Consider the following 21,005-nt stretch of genomic DNA (forward strand, 5'->3'; position numbering starts at 1 on the left):
GCGAGGGAGATGTGTGAGGCAGGCAGGCAGGCATGCCGGCCACCGGGCCCCGTTCTGCCGCCGTAGCCGGAGTACTGTGGTATGAAGGTGACCACAAAAGCAGTACTGCGGCTCATGTTTACTGCGGTAAGTTACCGTCACCGCGAATACTGCCCAGCCCATTTTGGGCCTACCTTATTTGAAGAGAAACTCACATTGACGGCCTTTCTGGGATGCAAACAGGTTAATCACTAAGTCATTTAAGTCCGATGATTTTTGGATGAGGTCCCGCTCCATAAACAGCAATAATCCACCTTATTCAGCATGATGCTGAGGCAATTCGTAAGACTCAATGCTCACTCTCCCACTACAGTAACTGCGGGCAGGCCCTCACTGTACTTCCACGCACTGTCATTGGCCAAAAGTCAGTGGCCTGGGCTGAATGAATTTAGCCCACCTGGACAGTAAATCAAGGGGGCTGGCCATGACACCTGTCACTCATGATGTGACAACAATGATTGGAAGCTGATTCTAGGAATAGGCCTATGGGCTGTAAAAAATCAGATAAATCCTGTGTTTTTGTGACAATTTTAGTGCTGCTGCTGCTGCTATAGGTTCCACCAAAAACAATTAGTTCTAAGGTTCAATAACTAATATTTTAATATTTTCTTTAATTTAATAATTTTCTCATCTTTATTGTAAAAGATAGGCAGGGCTTAGCCCTGCTAGCCCATTTATATCAGCCACCTCTGGGTGAAATGTTTCACCTTATAATGTGATGACCTAGCCTGTATCGTTTACACCATGGCATGTCATTATGGTCGCACCTTTACAATCCTCCTCTGCTCTCTGTATCGCGCACAGTGGAGTTCCTTCCCGACACAGACACATAGGCTAGACACGTGCGCACACACACACACACACACACACACACAGACAGGTGAGCACACAAGCGCGGCTCGGGACACATTTTTCTGACCTACAATTATAAATAGCACTGTGCACACAGGGTTTTCTTTCGTTTCTTCGTTCATTTCAACTGCTGTGTCTGCTTGTGCTTCTGCTGAAGCACTCCCACCCTCCTCCATCTCTCTCTCCAGTAACTCGCTGGCACCAGCCGCTTGTTCTGGGTTAATTCCATGCGAGATTTCCACGATTCACCCTTTTGGTTTCCATTTAGCCGACAATTTTTTTTTTTTTTTTTTGACTCGGTAATGGATGTGATCTCCAGTGTAGCGAAGTACAATACTTCAGTCAAAATTTACTTAAGTAAAAGTAAAATTACAGATTTCAAAAACTACTGAGAAAATTACAAATTACACACAAAAAAAACTACTCAATCACAGTAATGTGAGTAAATGTAATTACTTACTTTCCACCTCTGATAGTAAGGAAGTACGCACTCACCCATGTTTTCAGTGGTTACTCTAAGGTAAGTGCTTTGTTTACATGATGTGACGGAGTTCCATTTTTAACAGATCCAGTTTGGACAGAGAGTGTCCGATGTAAGGTGATGCAGAGCGATAGACACTCACTTGCTGTTAGGACACAGTGTCATGAATTTCTTCCTTCCATTGTTGCTTGGGACTCGTCACTGATTTTCACATAACAGACAAATCACCAGTCATCATTTAACTTTTATGGTTACAGCTACATGAATACCTAGATGACATTCAGTTTAACAGTATTTGTATTTTTAATGTCTGCCTTACCTCAGGAAGCATTTTTGATGAAACTTTCATGTCAGTTATTTGAGACGTGTTTGTCTGTTGACCTATTTCTGTAGCATTTTAGAACATTTATAAAAAAAATCACTGATCTGAATTTGAAAATAAACTTCTCCTTGTTATTTTTAATGAGCCTATTTTTAACCTTATTGAAATTCAACTGAAGGCTCAGTAGCTGGCCTCTAATTGAGTAAAATATGTCCACATTCTGTTTGGCCTCTGATATTTTTGGACATTGTTGAGATTCCAGAGGCGACTCACATAAGCTCTGCCAGGAGCGTACTGAACTCACACATTCTTGCCATTGTTAACTCCTGTATGCTACAGGCCATGGAAGAGACTGTTGACTTATAATACCACTGACTCAATTGATTTCATCATGCCAGAAGGCACTGCATTACAAAGCCCCAACATACACATTTCAGCCTGGCTATTCTCCTGAATTCCTGGTAAATACAATTGCATGGTTCTTTTCCCTCTTCATTTTACTCATGCTTCCCTCCCCTTTTTGGACAGACAGCCCCATTAGCCACAACCAGATATATATAAAAACTATACATCAAATATAAAAAAATACAAAAAATTATTTAAAAAAATATTATAAAACAAATACAATACACAAGGATGCAGTGTATATATTGTATTTGTGTAGTTAGACCAGTATACAATATGTTCACTGTATTTTAGTACATTTTTGTAAGTCACAGTTCCAGTTTTCATAATTCATCATTTCTGTCAGTTATGACCAAAGTAGCTGCTTAGATCAACATCACTACAATAAAGTCCAGTAGGGCAAGAAACATAGTTGCAAATCAAAACACTTCATTTGAAGGTGTAGGGGAAATACCTCTTTGAGAATATTTGCACTCGTAATAAAATGTTGGGGCACCACCCTCCTAATGAGGGAAGCGAATAATCAACTCCGTAATTCACTTATTAATTCGTCAGCACACTTATCAATAATGAATTAATCTCAATATCTGGGTTATGAATTCTCTATACAGTGATCTCAGCTCCTGTCCAAAAGATATACACAGACAACAATTTGGCGATAAATGAAGATTTATTTAAACTAAATAGGTAACAACTGAATAAATGAATAGCAAGTGATGATTATATGACACAACACAAAATCAACAGTATATAAATGGAATGAAATGAGAAGTAACACTCGTGTGAGTTATTTAGTTTGGCGATAGTGGGAGAGAGTATGTTAAAGCTATGGTGGTCTACATTTAGAAAGACGATGAGAAAGATTTGAAAAAAGCATTCCCCCCCACACACACCCCCCTCCCTCTGTGCTCCATGATCCCTCCCCTCCGAGCTCGTGTCTCCCTCCCCTTGGAGCCTCCTAACGACACACCCCCTCCCGCATAGCAACATACAGTTACATACAGTGCAGCGGCTCTTACGGCCTATTTCCACCAGATGCGTGTTGGTTGCGTCTCCGCTCTGGCACTCCGGAGCCCTCTGAAACAGATATGCAGGACTTCTATTTTTGCCGGATGCCGGAGCACAACGCAGCAATTCAGCACAGAGCAGATCGTGTGGGGCAGGAAGTCGTGCACAGAAATAAAATAAAACATCCAGTTAATTTTCAAAATAAAATACACAGTGTTTTCGGCGGATAATATTTCCCTGCACTACACACTGAAAACTACATAAGAGGCCTGAAGAGGCCGCAGAGGCAGGCCTGAAGTCAACAGGTCAGAGGTTTTCAGACGTCATTTCACCCCGTTGACACCATGGATGAGGAGATAATAATCATGGCAGTGCACCGAGATGTCTTCCGGCAGAGCTGCACCGCTCCGCACAGCAAACGCAGCCAGTGGGTATTGACGGATGGCGGAGCACGCAGCAGATAACCAGCACTGCCGTTCCACAACGGACACACATCCAGTGGAAATCCCGCGTTAGCTTTCTCGTATATGTAGTTTTGTCATGTCAAGCAGATTTTGTGTATAGTCGGCAGAACATTATTGACATCGGCTGGAAGTGCAGGGTTGACGTCACGAGAGACTTTCAAAAGGCACACAACGCCATCGGATGCCATCGGCAGACCTGCGGAGTCACTGTGGATCTGCTGCCCGAGTAAGCGACGCAGGCGCTGGAGGGAACGAAGGCAGAAGCGCGGGCGCCGCTCAGGGATATTGGCTAGGCCAAAGAAGTATCCTCACACTCCGTCACTGCCGAGCATCTTCCTGACAAACACCAAATCTATTTCGGACAAAATGGACAAACTGGAGCTACTGATTGCCTCTAACCGCTACGTACAGACCTGTGGGATTATGATCATAACGAAAAGCTGGCTTCATCCGCTTATACCCGATGCTGTGGTGCAGCTAGCGGGCCACACTAGCCACCGGCAGGACAGAAACATCAAGTCTGGTAAGAGGAAAGGAGGGGGGGCTCTGTGTTTATCTCCATAACAACTGGTGTAACAACAGCAGGATCATTGCTCACCATTGTTGTCCAGACTTTGAGGCTCTCTCAGTATCCTGCAGACCATTCTACCTTCCCCGGGAGTGTTGTCACCGTCTCAGCTGTCTACATACCACCGGATGCTAACGTTAGCATTGCTCTTAGTAGCTTAGCAACCATTGTAAACAAACTGCAGCGCGCCCAGGGCCTTACAAAGTGTTCGTACTTTCAAATGCGGAGGGGGGTTGGGATGAGGCGGGGCGAGGAGCAGAGGAGTGTAAAAGCGAGGGGATTGGATGGAGGGTAAGAGAGAGAGAGAGTGCAAATTTGAGCAAGGAGCAACTCCCATGCGGACCGTATGGCTGTGATTGGTCAATTTCTCTGCAGGCCTGCAGCTGCCAGAGAGAATGGATTTTTTTGGTTCCTTTTGCTCTTCAGATTGTGTAGCTAGCACTATTGGGCCATAACCATCATCTAAATGATGTTAATAATAATGATCAATCTTTCTAAGCGTAGACCATAGCTTTAAGATATATTATAAATTGGCAATGCAGGGATGCGCAAAGCCATTTACCTAATGAAACCCAAATTAAAATCAGGATAATTAACTAAGCCTCCTGCTTGACCTCACCCTTCACCACACAGCTCACTCAAGTTATGGAAGTTCTTTGCCTGCTTTTAGCAGCGGGGATCAAAGGCGAAGCTCCTCTCGGGGCCCCGGACTGTTGTTTCGCATCTCCCGGACTTTCCAGCAGAATGAAGCAGGCTGTCTCACAGCAGTGTGGGAGTGGTTGAGTCTGCAATGTGGGTACCCCAGGTTGGTTGTTTTAGACTGCAGAAAGCCTTTGGGCTTGGCACGAGAACCACTGTGGCAAGTGGCTGGCAGCCGCTGGTTCAGATGAATCTGGGACGAAGGGGTTGGTTGGCAGGTGCTGGTCTACTTCATTCTGATTACTCGCTTATGATAATGGTGAGAACAATATCATTGGCCATTCGATATTGTTGTCAAAGTTATTAACGCGCAAAAATGTTGAAAACACTGGAGATAAAAGAAAACTGGATCAGCAAAATTGCCGAGCGCACTCATATTTGTCTGGCCAAAGTTGGCGGATTTGATAAGAGTGGCTTCTCTCTAGTTAAAAAAAATAGTCTCATTCTGTTTTTTTGGAGGAACCTTAATGCTTTTCTTACACGAGATCGAATACTTTGATATGTTACGCATGATGGATACATACTCTTCCCATTATGGTCAAAATTGATTCTTAACATCCAATTAGAAATACAGATTAACATTAAATCAAAATATCATTATTATGCCGCGGTATCAACCAGGTTACTTAAAATACACACACACTAGACTAACACATAATGGCAATATATAATGAAAAACAAAATGAAGAACCACATATTCATGCAAACAAGTTGATTAATAATCCCCAATTATATCTTCATTCAAACTATAAAGTTGACTTCCTTACAGGAACTCTTCTTAATTCTGCCACAAGATGGCAGTATGGTTCTGTGTTAGACAAGGGGTTAACATTTGAAATTGAAATTGAATTCTGCAACTTATCAATCTTTTGTTTTACAGGGTTAAAGGCAAAGTATCATTCAGATAAACACATGACATAGTTTAGGACATAGTAAAAGCAACCCGCAAAGATAAATGTATAATTTCACTTCCAACTAGTCTCGCCACCAGACAATCAGAGATCTCCGCCTTCTGATAGTCTGGGGACACTTCTTTCTAAAGTGTGTTTAACACACTGACGAAAACGGCCGGCAACAAAGCAACGCCTCTTGCATTTTTGAAAAGGACACGCCCTCCCCCTTTTCTCGTCCGCAAGGAAACAAACACACAGAGAGTTTGAAAATTGATGCCTCAGTCCACAAGATTGTGGAAATGTAGGACTTACAGCGACTTGAGCCATTTTGTACCGCTACACGTGTTTCTAGTCGGACTATGTTTATGAGCAAGAGTTTAGCGAGCCACCAAAGGACCGCCCTGTGGATTTACTATTGGTTCTGAAACGTAGTAAATCCACAGGGCGGTCCTTTGGTTTAAAAAAACTCTGAAATTGTATCCCCCCCATCTAAACACAAAATCAGGGAGAAAGTCATCAGTTTAGTTAAGCAAAGCGTCTAAAGACTGACTTGTGAGTCTAACTTCCAACAGACATTTCAATTTTGTCACACAGAAACATTTGGTAAGAGAGGGGATTGCGTGATCCCCTGAGGTCACAGGAAGGGACAGGATGTTGTGAAAAAAGGAAGCATTGTCTTAGGATCCTATCAGGGCTGTTAATCAAGGCATTGCCTCAGGGCGGAGGAGGGAACCCTTTTATAAGTTAATGACTTAAATGCATTTGAAGCACCTCAAATGAACTCTCTTATTTGACATGCTATCCCAGGACATTAACAGCAGGCGCACTCAGGAGAAATAGCACGTCACATGTAGGCAAGGAAAGTCCACAGACCAAGTGGTCCTCATCACAGATAATAAAAACAACCCTAAATTCCTTTTCTCCACCTTCGATCTTTTAACCAACACCAATTTTAAAAAATCATCCAAGACGTCAACAGACGCCCTCTACGAGGACTTTGCAGACAGAAATCGATGATATCAGATCCAGTCTTTCATCTCAACAGAATGTAATTTTTAACACACATGAACAGTTGCTTTTACCTTAGAGATCTGGCCAGAGAGTTGTGGAGAGTTTCACCCTGGTTGATGCAAGGACACTTGCTCGAGTTTCCTCCCAGGTAAACCCAACAACCTGCCTTTTAGATCCGATTCCCACATCACTTTTAAAAACATTTTATGGATTCTTTGAGGAACAGATTTTAAACATAGTAAATTAGTCTCTTCAGACGGTTGTCTTCCCTGCTGCCTTCAAAACAGCAGTAGTGAAGCCCCCTCTGAAGAAGAGTAATTTAGATCCCAACATTTTTAATAATTACCGACCTGTATCCAACTTACCATTTTTGAGTAAAATTTTAGAAAAACTGATTTTCAACCAAGTAAATGACTTTTTAAATAATAATAAACAATATTTTAGAGAAGTATCGATCTGGTTTTAGGTTGAACCACAGTACCAAGACAGCCATTTTAAAGATTTTAAATGATATCAGGTTTAATACAGATTCACAAAAACTCACAGTCTTGCTACTAATGGATATTGTTTAGAAAGAGCACATTTTAAAGAACTAATGCTGCATCAAGAACACAGTTATAAAAATTTCACACAAATGATCATGTCCACCACTAACCAAAGGGTGGATGAGCTCATGAAGGAGGTACAGGACTTTAAAACAAGTCTTCAGTTTACCCAGAAGGAGGTGGATGAACTGAAAGTGAACTGTAGTACGATCTCAAGTGGATGTAATTCAAATACAAATGATATATGTAAAGTGGCTGAATCTCTTCTGGTTTTAGATACTAAAGCCAACTACTTAGAAGGCCAAAGTAGGTGCAACAATATAGTGGTGGATGTCATCCCTGAGTCTCCAAATGAGATATGGAGTGACTCTGAGGATAAAGTAAAACAGCTGATTGAAGAGAAATTAAAACTTGATAACAATAAAATTATTCTGGAAAGAGCACATAGAGTAGGGAGACCGAGGAATGAGAACTCCACCAGGCCCAGACCAATTGTGGTCAAATTTCTTAGGTATAAGGACAAAGAAGCAGTGATGGAGCGGGCAAAATACCTTAAAGGTACAAACATCTATCGAAACGAGGACTTTCCAGAAGCTGTGCGTCAGAAAAGTAAAGAACTCTTGCCTGCAATGAGAGCTGCTAGAGAAAGGGGAGAAATAGCATATCTTCATTATGACAAATTAATCACACATCCACCATCACATGTCAAAAATGGAATGGAATATACAATCTAACATTACCTTTAGTCCCTTTAAGAAATCCATGGTAAATCTGAATTTTAATAAATCATGTCAGTTTTAGCAAAATTACCCAGAACAGGATTGAAACTGGCAAGAGAACATCTACCTGCATAGACCACATCTTTACAAATGCTGTGGATATGTGCTCCAAGGGCATATCTGTCCCCATTGGATGTAGTGATCACAACATAATAGCTATTTCTAGGAAAGCAAAGGTACCCAAAGGGAAACCAACAGTAATTTACAAAAGATCAAATAAGAGATTTAGTCAGGATTCATTTTGTACTGATGTAAATAATGTATGCTGGCTTGATGTATACAAGCAAGATGATCCTGACGATGCCATTAAGGCTTTTGAAAATATATTTTGCCCTGTGGTGGACAAACATGCACCAATCGAAAAATATACAGTAAAAAATGTCAGAGCACCATGGATTGATACTGAACTGAGAAGTGTTATGGTTGATAGAGATGTGGCAAAGAGTATTGCAAATACTAGGACTGGGAGTAAGGATGACTGGGAAACCTATTGTAAACTGAGAAACCAGGTTACTAAAATAAATCGGAAAAAGAAAAAGATGTTTTTCCAACTCAAATAAATGAATGTAAATATGATGGTAAAAAACTTTGGGGCACCCTAAATAGAATAATGGGAAGAAAACCTGCCCAAACTCCATCTTTTATTGATACAGGTGATTCATTTCTAACAAAACCACACAAAAGTGGAAAAATTGAGACAAGAAATATCATCTGTGAATTGTACCCCATCACATGGGAGTAAGTAAGTAAGTAAACTTTATTTATATAGCACCTTTCAAAGGTAAAAACCACAAAGTGCTTCACAAAAGTTAGAACAATAACAAAGAAAACAAAACACAAAGTATAAGCATAAATGCAATGATGCATAGATATATGAGGAAAAACAAACAAACAAAAAAAAAAAACACTTAACCGAATGCCAGTTTAAATAAAAGAGTCTTTAAATGCTTTTTAAAAGTATCAACAGAGTTTAAACAGCGTAGTGAGAAAGGCAAAGCATTCCACAGTCTGGGAGCTACTGCTTGAAATGATCTGTTACCTCTGGTCCTAAAGCGTGTGTGAGGAACAACTAGCAGCCGTTGGTCACATGACTTCAGACTGGGGGTGGGAGTGTACGGCTGTATAAAATCAGACAGGTAAGAGGGAGCTTGTCCCTGCAGGGCTCTAAAAGTGAGAACTAAAATTTTAAAATGAATTCTAAAATGTACTGGTAACCAGTGCAGAGATGCTAAAACAGGAGTGATGTGTGCCCTTTTGTTTGTGTGGGTTAAAAGCCTTGCAGCAGAGTTCTGAACAGCCTGGAGACGGTCAAGCTCTTTCTTAATAAAACAAGTAAAAAGACTGTTACAATAATCTAAACGAGATGAAATAAAAGCATGAATAATATTTTCCAGTTAAGCCTTTGACACCAGTGTTCTTATTTTGGAAATGTTCCTCAGATGGAAGAAGCAATTTTTTGTTACCAGTTTTGAGTGATGCTCTAGGGACATCGTTGAATCAAAAATAACACCTAAGTTCCTCATCTTTGGCAGGACAGACGAGCCTAGAGCACCAATATGCTGCTTAAACTGGGGGATAATGCTATTGGGCAATAATTAATGTTTCCGTCTTGTCTGAGTTCAGCTGTAGGTAGTTGTCACTTAACCACTGGTGGATGCTAGTCAGGCAGTTAATTAAGGAAGACAGTTTATGGAGCTCAGTGGCCTTGAATGAGCAGTACAGCTGGATGTCATCAGCATAGAGATGATATGAAACGTTGCTAAATTGTCTAATTAACTGTCCAAGGGGAAGTAAGTATAAAAGGAACAGAATGGGTCCTAGGACAGAGCCCTGAGGTACCCCACATGACAGCCCTGTTGTTTCAGACATGATATGGTTTGCAGAAACACTAAAACATCTGTCAGAAAGGTAAGAGGAAAACCACTTTAAAACCGAACCAGAGAACCGAACCAGATCCTGGAGTCTGTTGATCAAAATATTACGGTCAACTGTGTCGAAAGTTGATGAAAGGTCCAACAGAACCAAAACTGTGTGTTTACCAGAATCAGCTGACATCAACATGTCACTGGAGACTTCAAGTAGGGATGTTTCAGTGGAGTGCTTGTTGCGAAAACCAGACTGAAATATGTCCAGGACCTCATGATTCTCTAAAAACACTGCGAGTTGCTCTGCTACAACTTTTTCTAAAATGTTTGATATGTAAGGCAATTTGGAAATTGGCCTATAATTTTTGGGCTGTAATGGATCCAGACTGGGCTTTTTGAGTGTAGGTTCCACAACAGCATGTTTAAAAAACCTAGGAACCACACCAGTTAAAAGCGAAGTATTAATTATCTCCATGATACAGGGACCAGTTGAGTCAAAGACTTTTTTAAATAGCGCAGTAGCGAGAACATCAGTAGGGCATGAGGTGGGTTTCATTTTGTCCAGCAGAGCAGTAACATCATTTAATGACACAGGTTTAAAGGAGGACCAAGTATGAGTAGGAGACAAATCAGAGACAGTGTTGAGAACAGTTGATGGAGAAATGCTTGACCTAATATCCCTGAAAGAAATGAAGGAAATCATTGCTGTCCGCTTTAGAAAACACAGGGACTTGGGGGGTAGTGGGAGAAACCATAGAGTTAATAGTATCAAACAGGATTTGGGGATTTTTCTTATTTGAGGATATTAACTGGGAGAAGTATTGAGTTCTGGCAGTTCTCAACATTTCGTTTAAGGAGGCCCTAAGTTCCCTTAGGTAAAGCCTGTGCACCTCAAGATGAGTTGATTTCCATAAACGCTATATCTTTCGACAGTTTCTTCTGAAACTCCGTATAGAATCGTTTATCCAAGGACAATGCTTCTTATGGGAAACAATGTTAGATTTCACAGGTGCCACTTCATCTAAAATAACTAAACAATGACTATTAAAAGACTGAATAAGAACGTCAGCATCATTGCATCCCGGCAGTAAGCAAGGATCAAATAAGGCAGAAAACCTTTCAACAGCATCCTGAGTAATAATCCGCCTTTGGGCCTTAATTTTTGGGGGCTGGAAGTCCCGAGGAAAGTTGAAGTCAAAGCGTACACAGCTGTGGTCACTCACATGTAAATCCTCCACGCACACATTTTCAATATTTATTCCAAGCGAGAAAACAAGGTCTAAAATATGACCCTTGATACAGTATGTGTTGGACCTCTAACATGTTGAGTAAGAGTCAGTGATGGATAAAAAAATCAGCAGCCATGTTACAGGTGACATTGTCAATATGAAGCAGGACTTTGAGCTACCACAGAGGGGGAGGAGGAAGAATTCTGAGGGGGTGTGTGTGGTGTAAACAACCTCAACAACCATCAATCACGTGCATCGCGATTGACGGTTGTTGAGGTCTGAACAGCGTGCTGGATGTTGTGAGCGAGTACCCTGCTGCCCAGACCAGAGGGGTGGACACCGTCAGCTCTGTAAAACTCAGAGCGGTTCTAGAACAAATTGAAGTTATCAATGAAACTGAACCCGCTCAGGGTGCAGGCGGCTTGGAGCCAGGAGCTCAAGCTGAGAAGCCTACAGAAACGCAGCGCACCACGGGCGAAGGAGGGGAGGGTCCCAGAGATAAAAACAGACTTCCCGCAGCCGCTCAGAGAGTTAAAAAGTTCTTTAAAATGCTCCTTTGTCACCTCGGACTGGCAAAGAGATGTATCATTAAAACCTACATGTATAATCAGTTTTTTAACCGAGGATAGGAGTGAGCCCAGCAGCTCCGGGATTTTTTGGAGGAGAATTGGAGCGGTGGAGTCTGGAAAGCAGTGGGTGATAGCATTAAAAAAGCGGACGTTTCTGATGATGGAGTCCCCGATTATTGCAGTTGTCGGGGGGAACAGAGGGCGAGGAGGCGAGGATGAAAATGAGGGGGGAGCCGGAGGCAACTTGTCAGTGGTCGGGGGAATGTCCACTGGATCGCGATGAGGGAAGCTGCCAGAGTGACGGCGCACCGCTTCCTTCAGGAGCCTACACTGGGAAGAGGAGGCCGAGGTGTGGTGTGGGGGCTTTACTTTAGGGTGATCAGCCGTAGGATCACCATCAGCCACCGGCAGAGGGACAGCTGTGGTGTCAGCGGGCACAGCATCCTGGACATGGTGAGATGGGATGGAGGGCGCAGCAGCCTGGAGGACTGGAAGCTCCTCGGTCGACAAGACATTATAGCGGTTGGAGGTGCTCAGGCTTGGGGGAGGAGGAGCTGTGTTTACCTCATTTTTGCGGCCACGTACCACCACCTCAGACCAGGGAGCCTCACGGTTGGGAGTTGAGCAGGAAGCTGGGTCCCACACAGCGGTGTCGTTGTCGGAGGATGGTTTATTGGACTGTTCAGCTCTGCTCAGAAAAAGACTGGATAATCTGGGGAGCTGAGTGGTGAAGCCGGACAGCTGTAGCTCTTTCTTCTCCAGCTCCACAGAAAGGCACCTGACATCCTCCTTGAGGTCAGCAATCTTCTTATATGCCTTTTGTAAAAGGACGCCGTCCTCACAGTGGACCGGAGAGACCCTAGATGTTACGGATGAGGCCATCATAAACGCTGAAACAGAGGGAGAAAAATACAGCCAGCAAGCGCCAGCAAGGGGGAGAACAGAGCGGTGTAGAGAACTCTGGTGTGCAACAGGTGAGTGGACGGTGCTGTAAACTTACATGCCTGGGCTTCGTCCAGGAGCCCACAGCAGTGATACGGCAACTATAACCCAGGAGAGGTCAGGAGACTTACCGCCGAGGGCCCAGGAAACGGGCCCGCTGCTGAAGGATGTCTCAGGTAAGTCTCTGCTTGTTTTTCCCACGCTCTCAGTCGTAGGGTATCCGTGCCCAATGTCTTCCTGGTTGTGCTCACACAGGCCAGCTGTGTTGTCAAAGTGCAGTCCCACGCTGTCAAAATGCAGTCCGTGTAGTGTTGAGCCCATAAAACCTTAAAACTTGTGCATCTAGTGACTGAAATATACAATCCGTTCAGAGGAGATGATTGGAAACAACTCCGGTCCAAGCAAATATGTTAAAAGTCCTTTCAAACTTAAGACAGTTAAAAGTCGCGGTTTTAGGAGAGTACTGCCAGCAGCTGCAGACGCTGACGCTGACCAACTAAACAACTTATGAAAGACAATCTTTTGAAATTTGAATTAAATAAAGTAAGTGTAAAGGAAGTGGAACAACAATTATCATCTATAAACACTGATGAACCGGGGGGATGGATAATCTAGATGGAATGCTTTTGAAACTGGTGGCCAGCAATTTGGCCGGACCTGTTTGCCACATCTTTAATACCAGCATAAAAAATAATGTCTTTCCTTCAGCGTGGAAAGTAGCAAAGGTTATTCATCTAAAGAAAAATGCAGCAGAGGGATTTTGTGGTACAAACAGTCGGCCGGTCAGTCTACTACCAATTCTTAGCAAACTGCTGGAAAAGATCTTTTGTGAACAAAAACAGTTCTTTTTTAAAGTGAATAATTTAACTACTGACTTTCAGCACGCCTATCGTGAAGGACACTCAACTGGAACAGCATTAACTCAGATGACAGACGATTGCCTTAAATATACAGACAATAATAACTTAGTGGGAGCAGTGTTGTTAGATTTTAGTTCAGTTTTTGATGTATTAGAGCATGAATTATTGTTAGATAAACTCAAATGTTACAATTTTCCACCTCACACTATATGCTGGTTTAACAGTTATTTGTCTAATAGAAAACAGTATGTATTTTATAATGGTAGTTTTTCAAACATGAAAGAGTTACAATGTGGTGTACCACAAGGAAGTTGTTTAGGGCCTTTATTATTCTCTATCTTCACCAATGATCTTCCTTTTGTTCTAAATCAAACAAAAGCAGTTATGTATGCAAATGATGCAACACTATATGTACCAGCAGCATCAACTGAGGAATTGTCTAGTGTTTTGGACAGGGAATTACAATCAGTAGTAAGGTGGGTATGGAGTAACAAGTTGGTTCTTAATATGTCAAAAACAAAAAGTATTGTATTTGGATCTAACTTGAAACTTAAACATAAACCACAGTTAAATGTGTATGTACAGGGAGTGCCTGTGGAGCAGGTAGATGAAACAAAACTTCTTAGAGTAATTTTAGATAGCAGATTAAAGTGGTCAAAGCAGATTGAAAAAACGGTGGCAGTTATGGGGAGAAATCTGGCAGTTATTAAGAGATGTGCTAAATTTTTACCACAACAATGCATTTATAACATTGTTCAAACATAAGTTCTTACTCATTTGGATTACTGTCCAGTAGTGTGGTCAAGTGCATCAAATAGAGATTAAGAAAAATTACAGTTAGTTCAGAATAGAGCCGCACGACTCACTCTGAACTGTAACATAAGAGCTAATATCATCAGAATGCATAGAGCCTTAGGTTGGTCATTGGTGAAGGACAGAATGATTATCTCTCTGCTCTGTTTTACAAGAAATGTTTCAATGTCCAAAATCCCAAATGTCCTGTACCATCAGTTTTCATACAGTAGTAATGGTCATAACTTCAATACTAGACATGCATTAAGAGGTTGTTTTTTACTTCCAGTCTCAAAAACTAATGCAAGGCAACGCACTGTTACGTACAGAGGAATGAAATTGTGGAATAGTCTGCCATCCGATATAACACATGTAACAAGTAAAGCAGCTTTTAAAAGGAGTTTGAAGAGATACCTGATGGTACAGAACACCAGCCCTCTTCAAATATAACATGTTTTTGCTGCATACTTGACTCTGATAAACATTGAGGAACTTTGGTGGTCATTTTCATGCTGTTTTTTGGTATTATTGTCTCCTCTGAGCTGTAATTGAATGTTTTATTGATGACTTGGATATGGTGTAGGAATTTGTTGTTATTGACATTGTTATCATTATCAGTAGGTTTATTGCTGTTGATTCATTGTTGATTGTTTTGATTGTTTTATAGATGGAGTTTATTGTGTTTTGTTTTTTTTCCTAGTTATTTTCTGTGTTTTTGTCTCTGAATTTTAAATAGATCATTGTTTTGTATTGCACTGTATTTTACTTCTGTGGACCCCAGGAAGAATAGTTGCTACCTTTGGTAGTGACTAATGGGGATCCAAATAAATAAATAAAAAATAATCCACAGTTACGCAGGTGACACACAGCTGTACATCGCCGTGTCTCCTGATGACACAGGGCCAATTGATACCCTTTTTAACTGTATTTTAGATATCAAGTCATGGATGGCTGTGAATTTCTTACAGCTCAACCAGGACAAAACAGAGGTTTTAATTATTGGTCCTGAAGGCAAGAGAGAGAGACTTTTACCAAAACTACAAGATTTTAAACCTTCACAATGTATGTAGAACCTGGGCATCATTTTTGACTCTGAGCTTAGTTTTATTCCACACATAAAAAATATAACAAAGATAGGTTTTTTATCATCTCAAGAATACAGCCAGAGTCCACCTGTTTCTCTCGAAGGCTAACACGGAGGTGCTGATGCATGCTTTTATCTCTTGTCGTTTAGATTATTGTAATGCCCTGCTCTCTGGTCTTCCCAAAAAGACAATCTCTAATCTGCAGCTACTCCAAAACTCAGCCGCACGAGTGCTGACAAGGACCAGAGGGCGGGCGCACATTACATACTAAGTCCTGGCACTTAAAAACAGTCCTGTGCTTTTACATGGTTGGACCACAGACTTATTTTCACTTTTTACCCTACTAGTGACGGTACCTCCTTGCTGAAAAGTAAATATAAATAATATCTATATAAATAAAGTTTGTTATTGTTGGGATTCACAGGACCACAGATGATTTTTCATTTGGTAAAATCATAACTGGATATTTAAAAGCTTTTTCCTCTGCATGCTCTTTGTCTTCAAACAAAGAGGGCTATGCGACACCCATCTCCACTGGAGATCTCACCTCACACCTCAGTGAGACTCAAGTCCCAAAACTTGATTGGACAAGACCTTTTACAGTGACATGTGAGTCTGTGATGTCACAGGCATCTGTACAAGATATGCTCCCTTCCACAGAACTTTCTCTTCTTGCTCCAGCTGCTGTAGCAGCTAACACCTATTTCTGGCTGGGCCTGGAACAGCAGAGGCCCAGAATCCATGCTCCATAGCCCCAACCACTAAAGGGAGGGCAATTGATCACAGACTCACTTGCAAACACAAGGTTTGCAACTAGCTTTCCAGCAACAAGGAACTAAGTGAGTTAGCACCCAGCGTCTAACTCTGCAAGGACCTCGAGTGACTGGCTTCCTCGGATCAGAACCTTTGGAACAAAGGACACAACAAAGGAAACCACACCTTCCCAGCCTTCTTCTGCCAGCTAACAAAGCAGCACACCACCAAGTGACTCTTTCTTCCATCCACTCAAGGATCGGTAATGTAACAACTGGGCATAGCTTATCACAGCTTTACAGGCTATGCAAGACTGTTTGACTTGTTGTATGTGATTTGATGCTGTTCATTGAGTTATTGTTGTGATTGTTTGCAGTTAGGTCATTGATTAGTTGGCTTCGCCAAAGCTAAGTGTTTAGTTTGCTAATACTGTTCACAAACAGATTCTTGCACACAACTAAACAATCTCTGCACTAATCCAGACCGTTTGCAACACACGTCACATTGACATAGACTCATTAACAAACAGGCTTTCAACAGAGCTACACCCAAACAGGCATTTCAAAGTTCCCGCTTTTTTTCCTTTGTCTTTGTCCTGACCACACGGTCAGACAAACGCCTCCCCTGAAACTGAAGCAGCCTTGATTCGGCCATTTTGGTAGTTCTCTGTTATCAGCCATTTTGCTTTGTAGGCCAAACGGCTCCTTGATCACCACACCCGCCTTTGTCTTTCTCTTCTTTTTCTCTCTCTCTCTCTCTCACACTCACACACACACACACACACACACACACACACATATATACACACCAAGCTTGTATATAGTTAGTTAGAATTTGTGTGTTTTGGTTTGCCTTCAGCAGACTCCTTGGCTTAAGCACATGGCTGTCATCAGCCTGCCCCGAGCAACAGGTTGGATTTATTGACAATTTTAATATTTTTTGGAACATAAAAAGCCGCTTCATGTCAGACGGGATTCACCCAAACAACCTTGGCTCCAGATATCTTGGCTGCAACATACGTCACACCATCGAGTCATCTTATCAGAACATATATACACTGATAAGCAGGAAGGTCAGCACACAGGAAGCAGACAGACAGACAGTTACTGCTCCAAAAACAACAACCGCCTCCCATGATGATGACGTCACGGTCTGTGACTCTGTCCTCCACATTACAAGAAACCTGCAGAGATTGTCTCTGTCCCAGCAAGAATGTCAAAAAAAGAAGAGATAGGACAGTCACCATGCCGCTTTCCCCCTTATGCTGGCAATTTCACTCAGCCGGCGGCATGGTGAAAATGAAAACAACTGCAGAAAATCAAGGACAGTCAACCCATCAAATCTGATATGTATCTCATGTCAAACACAGTCTGTCTCTAAACTTATGCCAGATACCGTTTCACAACTAGCACTTCTATATATCAGGTCTCTGGCTGGCAAATCCTTCTTAATCAATGATTTTATTAACAAGCACAAACTTGATTTTATGTTTTTAACTGAAACTTGGCTAGGTCAGGAAAATAGTGCAGCAGTTTTAATTGAGACAGCCCCTCCAAATTTTAGTTTCTTTAGTGAAGCAAGAATACATTAGAGAGGAGGCGGAGTTGCCACTCTGTTCAAGGACAGCTTCCAGTGTAAGCAAATGTTTTATGGTCAGTTTGACTCCTTTGAATATGTTGCCACTCAGTTAAAATCCCCCTGTCGAGCAATTTTAATGACCATCTACAGACCCCCCAAATATGATGCAAGGTTTTTTGATGAGTTTGCCAAATTGCTGTCTATTGTGTGCATGGAATTTGACTGTGTTGTTTTAGTGGGAGATTTTAACATTCATGTTGATAATCTTACAGATGGGTGTGCTAAGGAACTGTTAAATATTCTGGATAACTTTGGGCTTTCTCAGCATGTCACAGAACCAACACATAACAGAGGACACATATTAGATCTAATTATTTCCAAATGTCTTAATATCTCTGAGGTTGTGGTGAATGATGTCACTTTATCTGACCATTACTGTGTTTCATTCAAAATGACCACCCTTGCTAATCCTATGAAAAGTGAAGCAGAGGTGATCAGAAAGCGTTATATAAATGATAACACCTGTGCATTATTCACCCTGGGTTTTACACCATCACAAACCCTGCCCTCAGCTCTAGTTGATGACCTTGTAAGCAGTTTTAGTTCCAGCGTTATGAATGTTATTGATTCTATCACCCCAATTAAGACCAAAGTTATGTCAGGCAGGAAAAAGGCACCCTGGAGAAACGGCACACTGGTTAAAGAATACAAAAGAGTATGTAGACAAGCTGAATGCAGGTGGCGAAAAAACAAACTCCAGGTATATTACGACATTTATAAAGAGAGTCTTCACAACTATAACCAGGAACTGAAGAATGCAAGGCAATCATATTTTTCAGAGATTATCAATAGAAACAGTAATAATGCCCGCACACTTTTTTCTGTAGTGGACAGACTGACCAACCCCACAGCATCACTCCCTCCTGAACTACTGTCTAACAAGTCATGTAATGACTTTGCAGCCTTCTTCACAAACAAAATATTACAGATAAGACAGGCAGTGTGCAGCTCCAGCTCAGGAATGATAACACTTGTGCCTTCCTGTCCTCTGGTTAATCTAGGACATTTTAGCCTCCTAGATTACACAACTCTAACAGAAACGGTTTCAAAATTAAAGCCCACAATATGCTGCCTTGATATTCTGCCTTCAAACTTTTTTAAAACCATTTTTAACTGCATAGCTCCAGATGTACTGCAGATAATAAATAATTCTCTTAAAGCAGGCCAGTTTCCCCAGGCCTTGAAAACTGCAGTAATTAAACCTCTCCTAAAAAAATCAAATCTGGACGCCACAACAATTAGTAACTATAGGCCAATATCAAATCTGCCATTTTTGGGGAAAATCATTGAAAGGGTTGTCTTTCAGCAAATCCATACTTTTATGATGCAAAACAATCTTTTTAACACATTTCAGTCTGGATTTCGGCCACATCACAGCACTGAGACTGTACTTATCAAAGTCTTAAATGATATTCATCAGAATAATGATGCATGCAAATCCTCTGTCCTGGCATTACTAGATCTCAGTGCTGCATTTGATACAGTTGATCATAATATACTACTTGGCATATTGGAAAAGTGGGTGGGACTCACCGGCACTGTGCTACAATGGTTCAAATCTTACTTACAAGATAGGAACTTTTTGTGTCAATTGGTAACCATGAATCTGAGCAAACTACGATCACATGTGGGGTTCCTCAAGGGTCCATTCTCGGACCACTTCTATTCAACATCTATATGCTACCCCTAGCCCAGATTATGGAACATCACAACATCTCCTATCATACGTATGCCAACGACACACAACTCTATATCTCAGTGTCATCACACGACTACAGTCCCTTACTCTCATTGAGTAACTGTATTCATCAAATCAATGACTGGATGTGCCAGAATTTTCTCCAGCTAAATCCAGAAAAGACAGAGGTATTAATTTTTGGCCCTAGAAATGAAAGGGCAAAGATCAGCGCCCACCTTGGCTCTATGTCATTGACAGCTACAAATCAAGCCAGAAATCTTGGTGTTATTATTGACTCAGACCTGAACTTCAACAGCCATTTAAAGTTTATTACTAAATCTGCCTATTACCACCTGAAAAATATAGCTAGAATTAAGGGGTTTCTGTCTAAACAAGACATGGAAAAACTTATTCATGCATTCATTTTTAGTAGGTTGGATTATTGCAATGGCTTATTTACAGGCCTTAACAAAAAATCAATCAGACAGCTGCAGCTGATTCAGAACGCTGCCGCCAGAGTCCTTACAAACACCAGGAAACTGGACCATATTACACCAGTCATTAAATCACTACACTGGCTTCCTGTGAGTCAAAGAATAGATTTTAAAATCTTACTGCTGATCTACAAAGCCCTAAATGGTCTCGGACCAAAATACATGCTTGATCTACTGGTTCCCTACGAAGCATCCAGACCCCTTACGTCATCTGGAACAGGTTTGTTGTGTGTTCCAAGAACAAGAACCAAGCAAGGTGAGGCAGCATTCAGTTATTATGCTCCTCACCTGTGGAACAAACTTCCTGTAGATCTGAGGTCTGCTCAAACTGTCAGCTCCTTTAGAGCAGGGCTAAAAACACTATTGTTTACTGAAGCATACTCTTAGATTAAATACTTACCTGCTGTATTCTACTGCCCGTCCTTTTTAACTAAACACTGCTGATTTATGCATTTTATTATTCTACTTCTTTTCTTATCCTGACTGTTCAATGTATTGAGCCTGTTTTCATTTTATGTTACTGTATTTTATTATTATCACTATCATTCTCAATTTCTATTTCCCTTTTTAATCGACTGTTTTTATTGCTTTAAATTGTGTCTTGTTGCTTTTAATGTCTCTGTAAAGCACTTTGAATTACCTTGTGTTGAATTGTGCTATACAAATAAACTTGCCTTGCCTTGCCTTGCCTTGCTTTGCTAATTTGTGAATAAATATAATTCTTTGGAATCATATCTGCTGTCCGTTTAATGTTGCACAAGGGCGAATGAATAGTCAACCTCTGCTGCGTCAAGAAGTCCGAAATCCTTCAGGCGTTACTGTTAATTTTGGTTGTTGTCATTAATTTAATTATTAATCAAACTTTAGCGTATTTTATGAGACTGATATCTTTAACTGGCTATCATTTTTCCCTTTACGGGAATGGTGCCCCACGAGGTGATGTAATGTTAATTAAGTCACATTATTTAACATAATTATTAATTATTAATAATAATTATTAATTACTTCCGATAGCCAATTAAATCCCAACATAT

The sequence above is a fragment of the Epinephelus lanceolatus genome, chromosome 6 (assembly GCF_041903045.1).
Source record: "Epinephelus lanceolatus isolate andai-2023 chromosome 6, ASM4190304v1, whole genome shotgun sequence".
Taxonomy (NCBI): Eukaryota; Metazoa; Chordata; class Actinopteri; order Perciformes; family Serranidae; genus Epinephelus; species Epinephelus lanceolatus.